Source organism: Musa acuminata, chromosome BXJ2-6 (genome assembly GCF_036884655.1).
Source record: "Musa acuminata AAA Group cultivar baxijiao chromosome BXJ2-6, Cavendish_Baxijiao_AAA, whole genome shotgun sequence".
Taxonomy (NCBI): Eukaryota; Viridiplantae; Streptophyta; class Magnoliopsida; order Zingiberales; family Musaceae; genus Musa; species Musa acuminata.
Window position 1 is genome coordinate 8,105,959 of NC_088343.1, and position 9,406 is coordinate 8,115,364.

The window sequence follows — 9,406 nt, forward strand, 5'->3', positions numbered from 1 at the left end:
ACAGCAGCTGCCGGCAGCTTTTGGCACTGTTGTAGATTGCTCAATCTGCTACAGCAAGCAATCTATAGCAGCAGCCCCCTCTCTCATTCTCCACCTTGTGTGACCTGAGTATCACACAAGGTTCGCTGCCTTCTTCTAAATAAAAAAAAAAAAAAAGAAGGAAAATGTCTTCGTTCACTTCTTCTGATGTTTCAGTTCCTGTAGGGACTATGCGTCCTGGCGAGCTCAATTCTCTAATCTTTTATTTGGATATGATTTGTCTGCCGATGCATGGTCTAAACTGCAAACCACCCTGGCAAATCATTCGCGTACTCGCAAGCTCAGTCTTCTATCCAAGCTTATGGAGACAAAACAAGAGGGAAGTACTATCTCTGATTATTTACAACTTATCAAGGTTATCATCGATGACTTGGCCTTGATAGGTCATTTCCTATGTGATGAAGAGGTTGTCATTCGTACCCTCAATGGTCTCGACACCGACTACAAAGAATTGGCTGCTGCAATTCGGGCACGCGACTCGCCAATCTCTTTTGAAGATCTCTATGATAAGTTGACTGACTACGAGATGTCTTTGAAGCATGCGGACAAACTGCCTGGATCAACTGTCACAGCTCAAGTCAGTCACAAGTCTAAACGGAAGAACACTCGGTACTCACCGAACATCACCTAAGGTTTGGCTACTACGCCTCTTGATTCTGTGAGTTCCATGCAACACCCCTCTTATCCTCCTAGTCATCCCTTCTCGCAAAGTGGCGACTCCAGCCATCATCCGTCTTGGCGTCCTGCCCTACCGAGCCATCAGAGACGGGTCGTTTGCCAACTGTGTGACAAAGTCGGCCATTCCGCTAAAGTTTGCCGGTCTCGTCTCCGCCTCCCTACTCCGTCACACTGGCCACAGGCAAATCTCCTAACTACTCCGACACCTAGCCAGTCCAACTGGATTGTCGACTCTGGTGCCTCTCATCACATCACCGCTGATCTTCAGAATTTGTCTCTTCACAATCCCTATGGCGGCAATGAAGATATCATCATCGGTGATGGTAAAGGACTTTCTATAACTCATACTGGTTCCACAACGCTTAATTCTGACTCTAATACATTTACTCTCGATGATGTTTTATGCGCCCCTCATATTAAACGCAACCTCATTTCTGTTTCTCAATTTTGCAAACATAACAATACTTCCATTGAATTCTTTCCTGATTCATTTCTTGTTAAGGATTTGAGCACGGGGGCATCATTGGTCCAAGGCCCGAATAAAGACAACATTTATGAATGGCCGTCAGCCTCTCGAATGACCCAGCCCACTGTTCATTCTTCTGTTGCGGCTCCAGTTGATGTGTGGCATCGTCGGCTTGGCCATCCCTCACCCTTTATTCAGCAGAAATTATTATCTTGTCACTCTCTTCCTCTTTTTAAGTCCCCTAATTCTATGATGCATTGTGATGCTTGTCTTAGTAATAAGAGTCATCGGCAGCCTTTTGGTTCATCTTCAATTTCCTCCTCTAAACCTTTTGAAATTATATATACTGATGTTTGGGGTCCTGCTCCAATCTTATCTTTTGATAAGTTTCGATTTTATGTTATTTTTGTAGATCACTTCTCCAAGTACACATGGATATATCCTCTTTCTCATAAATCTGACGTTTCTCGCGTTTTTTCCACTTTCCAGAAGTTGGTCGAAAACTATTTTCAGTCTACCATTAAAACAGTCTACTCTGATGGTGGCGGTGAATATCAATCCCTGGCGTCTCATCTCTCAGCTTGTGGCATTCAACACCTCAAGTCTCCTCCACATACTCCTCAACTAGTTGGTTCTGCCGAACGTAAACATCGGCATATAGTAGAAACTGGACTCACACTTTTACATCAGGCTTCCATGCCTTCAACTTTCTGGACAGCAGCCTTTCAAACTGCTGTCTACCTAATTAATCGGATGCCTACACCAGTTCTACAACACCAGTCCCCCTTTGACACACTGTTCCACAAACCCCCTAACCTTCGTAAACTCCGCGTGTTCGGTTGTTTATGTTATCCTTGGTTACGTCCCTATGCCTCTCATAAGTTAACATCCCGATCTTCTCCTTGCGTCTTTATTGGTTACTCACTTGACCATAATGCTTTCCGCTGCTATAATCTCCACACTCACAAAATCTTTGTATCACGTCACGTTATCTTTGTTGAGTCTAACTTTCCTTTCCAAACCCTTCCATATCCTGCCATACGGACCACTTCACTATCTCACTGGAGTATACCTTCGGATCAATCGGACGAGCCTCCCATGTCTTCGTCTACTTCCTCCCCTCCTGATCCGCACTATATCACTCCAGTTCCAGTTCAACACTTGCCCGTTTCCTTTGTTCCTACTCCACTCCACTCTTCTCCAATTGATGGAGCAATATGTTCCGAAACACAACCATCCTCTTTACCTCCTTCTCGCCCAAGTGCCCCTGACGTGTCTCCACTTGACCCGGCTTGTGCCACTGATCCTCACCCAACATTACCTCCTAATCCTATCATCTCCAATCATCCTATGACCACTCGCTCTAAGCATGGTATTTTTAAACCTCGTCAAGTACTTAACCTACAAGCTGTCATGAATTCCTCATCCCCCAACATTGAACCCACCACCTTCACTCAAGCCCAAAAATCTCCGCATTGGCGTATTGCCATGAGCGAGGAATATAATGCCCTCCTCCATAATTCAACATGGGATCTAATTCCTTTTCATCCTTCACAAAACATCATCGGGTGTAAGTGGGTCTTTAGAATTAAGCGGAACCCAGATGGCTCAGTTGCTCGATATAAGGCACGCCTGGTCGCCAAAGGGTTCCATCAATGACTTGGAGTTGATTTCACTGAGACGTTTAGTCCTGTTGTTAAACCCACTACAATCCGGCTTATCTTGAGTCTGGCTACCACTAAAGGCTGGCAATTACGACAATTGGATGTTAATAATGCCTTTCTACAGGGATCTCTATCTAAAGATGTTTTTATGCAACAACCCCCCGGTTTTACTCATCCTCAGTATCCACAGCATGTTTGCAAACTTCGGAAAGCCATTTATGGACTTCGTCAGGCTCCGAGAGCTTGGTACACTCAACTTAGCTCATTTTTGACTTTTGTCGGCTTTCTTAACTCCAAATCTGACACTTCGTTGTTTCTGCGACATCATCGTGGAAACACAATGTATATTCTGGTATATGTGGATGATATTATTGTCACAGGCAACAATCCCGCCAGCATCCAAGCGTTCGTCAAACAGCTGGCAGCTCGATTCTCGCTTAAGGATCTCGGACCCTTGAGCTACTTTTTGGGCGTCGAAGCTACCTTCACATCTTCCCGTCTCCTTTTATCACAACGCAAGTACATTCAAGATTTGTTATTAAAGACAAACATGCAGGATGCAAATGCAGTTACAACCCCCATCTCTACTAGCGGTTCTCTCAAATTATCAGATGGAAGTCCTGCTACGGAACCCACTCAATACCGCCAAGTTGTTGGCTCTTTACAATACTTAGCTCTCACGCGTCCAGACATCTCATTTGCTGTGAACAAATTATCACAGTTTATGCAGCAACCATCTACTCTACACTGGTCTGCGGTCAAGAGACTTCTACGATATCTTAAAGGGACTCTAAATCATGGACTCTTTTTTCGTAAACACTCTCCACTTCGTCTTCATGCATTTGCCGATGCTGATTGGGCGGGCAACCTTGATGATAGAACATCCACATCGGGGTATATTATCTTCCTTGGTGCTCATCCAATCAGTTGGAGTTCTAAGAAGCAAAAGACAGTCGCCCGGTCTACAACTGAAGCTGAATACCGTGCCATTGCCGCTACCACTGCAGAACTCAATTGGATCACGAATCTTCTCCAGGAACTCAACATCGATTCCACTCCTACAATATATTGTGATAATATTGGAGCTACCTATCTGTGCGCTAATCCGGTATTCCACTCCCGCATGAAACATATTGCTATTGACTTCCACTTTGTACGTGATCAAGTTGTCCGCCGTCAACTCCGTGTTTCTCATGTTCATACAGCTGATCAATTGGCCGACTCACTTACGAAGCCTATAGCTCGTAAGCTGTTTGCATTATATCAGTCCAAGATTGGCCTCCTTGATAGGAGCACCAAGCATCATCTTGCGGGGGCATGATAAGTAGATGAGATTTCCCTAACTGTTGAGGAAATCTCTTACTCTGTTGAGGGAAATCCTCTAACCCGTTGAGGAAACTTCTCCTTCTAACCTGTATATAAAGACGGAGGATATGTCAATAACATTCAACTTCTTCTTCTACAACTCATTTATCTCTTTATTTTAACACCAAATGCGTTAAAGAGAGCAAAGATGGACTGATCTCACCACGCAGAGCCGCCTCGACCGACTCGAAAGTCATGTTCCCCGCATTTTGGAGATTGAGCTGCACGACGTAGCCCGTGCTGTCGTCGCACACCACGCCGCTCCATCTGCAGCAGTCCACTCGGCGTCGCCACGACGACAGGCGGTGGGATGGGTTGTCGATGCCGGCTTTGAAGGCGAGGAGGGCGTCCCTCTCCGCGTCCATGCACCCCTTCGTCATCCTCGTTTCCGTCGCAAGCGTCAAGAACAGAACGCTCAGCAGGCAAGAGCAGTGCAGCGAGACAGTGTACGTGCTTCTCTTGTCCATTCCGTTTGGTGAATGAATGGCTATTTCGTTGATAGATAGGCTACGTTGGACATGCATGCATTTATAGAACCAAGAATAGGTACAATTAATGAAACGACCCGACCTTGTTCGAGTCTCCTGCCGACGCAAGACACAATTAATGAAACGACCCGACCTTGTTTTCCTGGTCTTTTCTTTTCCAGATTTTTCATTTACCTCTTCGTTTCTCCTCACTATCTTAAAGGAGTTCTCACTCTTCAGTATCTTAGATCATCATCCTGGGATGGGATGATTCAGAGAAAAGGAGAAGGGGAAAAAAAGAAGAAGAAAGAACTAGCAAACCGAAACGAAAGGAGGATAAGAAGTCGTAGTCAAGTCCTTTTCCATTCCCACCTCACCCTCATCGGTGGTGGGAAGTGAAGGCCGACATCCCATGACAATTAGTGGATCGTACCCTTATCGTTCTCACATATAATCGATAGTGATGTCATTGTATCTACTGTACGCTTGCAGGCCAACCTTTTGACCCCTGTTATGTTAGAGATCGGCTATTATTAGTTCCTGCTCGGTGCGTCTTAACTCTTCCACTCGTAAGGAATATGATGTTGCCACGTACACTAAATGCTGCATCGATATCGAATGTGGTGCACATTATCTGATTTGTAAGGGACCAAATCATGCATCGGAATTTTGAGGGATGATTTAGTCGGATGGAAAATTAGATCTCGAAGCCATCACCACTCGGTGTACATTATTGATGAGTTTTTTGCTTCTCACACAAATAATTTGATGAGGATGAAAATTGTTATTGTCTTGATGTCACCGATCAGACACAGTCTGATTCTATCTCGAAGGTGTAAGCTTGATGGCTCGTGTGATAATTATGTGATAGGACCTAAGCTAAGGAAGATCGGGCTGAAGTAAGGTGGATTATGTGTCGAGCAAAGGTGACCTAGGCCTCCTCGAGACTTCCGGAGACAATCCAACGTATATGTTGGCTTTGCTAGGGTCCCTGCACGAGTAGTCAACATCGGGGAGTTCCCAATCTGATCTCTCCGATGGTAAAATTAGTATAGTTGGAGTATGAATAGTAAAAGTTCTCTCTTCGATCCTCTCTTCAAGCTATGGGGATCGACTTTTATACATGAGTAGCCGATGGATGAAGGCTGATGATTGATGAGGTTGTGCTCATGTCTTTCGGGAGCTCATTTATAAAAATGGTCAATCGGTACAATTCTTTGTGGTGCATCATTAGTGAGGAATGATTGTAGGGGCATTGTTTTTCAATGCTGACGTCGGCCCAGGATAAGCGAACGACGATCGCTTGTGCCAGGCGATCGAAAAGAGGGTAAATAGACTTGTCACCATGGGTTAATGCTCCCGACGGCCAGCCTATAATGCCTTTCTCGAAACTATGATTGGTTGGTGGTGGAAGGTCACCTCATTGCTACTTGTTGTTGGGAAAGATAGACGTGTGGGTTCTTTCGCCCATCTCATCGTCTAGGTGGTAGTGGGTCATCAAGCGAATCAATCAGTTAAAATTAATCTTGATATTAAGAAAATACAGATTGATATTATTTTATTATTTAATATTCGAGAGATTATTGTTCTCTAAATCATAAAAAAAATTGAAGATTGTGAAAAAAAAATGTTGATATCATCGTTAATAATCTTATAGAATGACAATAAGTTGTAGTTTAAAGATGATATCAAAGCAAAAAAAAATCTATTATTTATTCTTATTATATGATATATCTATAAAATTTTAAAAAATGATACATTTATGATTAGCATGTGCGAGTGGAAGTTGTTCATATGCATCGTATGAATGTAAATGACGAGGACAATGGCTTGACCGATATGACCCGACCGTTGACTTCACCGAGTCTCCCGCGTTCGCAAGCACGATGCTCTAAAGTGGGATTCCATTTCCACGTCCGGCCTAACACCGCCCTCAGACAACAATAATGAATGCTGCTTTCTTCCCTTATTTACTTTCGAGGAAAGGAGAGGGGAGAAGAGAACAAGCGAAAACGTGACGGAAACGAAAGGGCAATAGGAAGTCGCGTAACCCAAGTCTCGCAAACACACCGAAATTTCCTTTTCCGTTTCCACCTCGCCCTCGTTGGTTGTGGGAAGGGAAGGCTGTCTTCTCCAAGACAATCAGTGGATCTTCTCCCAGTCATTCTCGCACCTCATCGACGGTAACATCATTACATCGGCTTCGCCGGCCGGCCTTCACCTTTCGACAACTTTGTCTTCCATGTTTGATTTATGAAGATGTATGGATCAGCTTTGCCGTGTGGGGAAGCGTCCCTGCACTGCACTCAAGTCGGTGAAGGGCACAGAGATCCTTTCATAGGCTTCGTCATACGTTTCATCAACCATAATCCGATCGAATATCCGAGTGTCTATCAGATCCTCAAATCGAAATCAGTCTCATCGACTGTCGGTCCACAGGTTCACCACAAAGATTTGTCGAGCGTGGAAGGGAACCTTTGTGGAATGACACGACCACAGTGCATCGGACCTGCTAGCATGTGTGTTTATATTGGGCCAAGTCGGAGGCTCGACTACGAAGAATACATCCCCTACTGTGTTCATCTGGCCCCATCCTTATCATCTGCGTGATCTTTCGGCATGTTGGGTTGCTAATGAAATGGATTTCTTTGTGGCATTATGTTCTATTGCAGAATACGACCAGTCTGCATATTTCAGAATGCAATCATTTGTGTTATCATGCAATCACAAGCGAAAGAAATCCTCACCGATCTATAAATTCCATCGTAGACGATAACGCATGGTATTTATGGGCAGTGTATGAGCAGCGTAGTAGCGCCAAGCCTTCGTCTCCATCTTTCTGTCATCGATGATGACGTTACTTTAGAAGAGCACGTGATCCTAAATTGTTGCGACTCGCCTCTTCCCAATCGACTCTGCCCTGCCTTCCTGCCAACAAAAGGACGCCATTCTTTCCTGCACTTCAAACGCACAGCCACAGCAGCAGCAGTAGGTGCTCTAATTTTCCTGGTTTCTTGTTCTACCTGTCCTCTTGGTCCCATAGGCTTGGACTTCAAACCAGCAATTCGTCTGGCCTTCGAGGTCACAAGAAAGTAAGGCTTTGATCCACGTGAAAGCAGAATTCTGTGCACTCCCCTACAAACGTCGTTGATTCTACCAGTTTTGGAATGATATGACACACAATACCGCTGATTAATAGAGTCAAATTATATATCGCGATTAGCACGCGGTGTTATGAACGCATCCCCCGTCTTCCTTCCATCGTCTACCCTTTCAGACATACCAAGCGGTCACTGCGACCGTACAGCGACGGGGATTGGCTGAGACCGTGTTCTACTTAATTTCCTATGTATCAACAGAGAGAGAGAGAGAGGGGTGGGGAGCTCAATGTTGCTGCTGTGTGTTTGCTCCGATTGTGATCGACTGGACCATCACGTGAGATCGGACAAAGCGAATCATACGCTGCCAGTCCACTGCGACTCGGAGGACCGAGCAGCTCATCTTTGATTCCATGATACACACACATTTGTCCACATTTAAGTTTTTACTGGTAGTATGCTGTAAATTAGTTTATCCCCTCTTATTATTTTCATGTTGTTCTGCAGTAACATTTGTCTTCTTCTTCTTCTGTCTGTTTCACTGTCTCTGTTCAAGATGAACATGACTTTGCACAGAGTATTTTTGTGATTTATCTATTTCTGGTTAAATTGATCTTAGAATTTTTTTCTCCCGATCATTAAACTCTATACAAAGCAATTAAATCGATACCATTGAATGTGCAGTTTATAATAATGCATTTTTTTTGCCCACATTTTTCCCTTACATATCTCGTCTTATCTAACCGTTCCAGTTATAGGGCTCGTTAGAATCCTTCCATAAAATCATTATAATTTTCTCCTAAGATGTCGACCCCCCCTATTCATACTTCTATTTGCTATTTGAAATATAAGTTTAACTTGTTTTAGTGTAGTTTTTGATTGTTTGAGTTTGAATGAGATAACAAAGGTACTTCTCATGTCAATCTCATTATGAATTATAATTATTGATAATTTAATTGTGTCAAATCTATAAAACTAATTAGTTGAGGGTATTCCCGACTAATATCAAGTTTGTATTAACTTCGGATTGATTCTTGAAGAAAATTATTTTTGTGCGATGACGATATGTCTAAACTAACTAAACTCATTTTTTAGTGTTAAGATATCGATCATATGCCATTCACATTATATTGATTTGTCGATATACCAATCATATCGAGTCACACTATCATTTATGTATAGAAAGCATCCAAAGTGTGTTTAATTGTTGTCCTCTTCCATATTGGATTGAACAATAATAAATAAATACTTTACTCATGTCTCTTAAATCGAATGGAGAAGTGTCACTTAGTGATCCACTTTTACGCTCCTCGATTCTTTTTTTTTCTCTTTTATAAAAAAATATTTTTACTTTTTCATCTATCATGAATGACAGAAAATGTTTTCTCCCTGCAAACAACACAATTTTCTTATTCGTTCCTTTACATTTAATGCATTAAAAATGTTTTTTTTGGTCTTACAAAACACCAAACACGGAAAAGGTCCTGAAAGCATCGTCACTCCCTGGCGTCTTTGGTCTTTAAGCTCCCATTTTACTCGCCATGGCCGAACCAACCAGCAGAACCCCCCTGGTCGACGTAGCTTCCACGAATAGGATTGCGGGTCCCATGAAGGGGAGAGATGCATCAC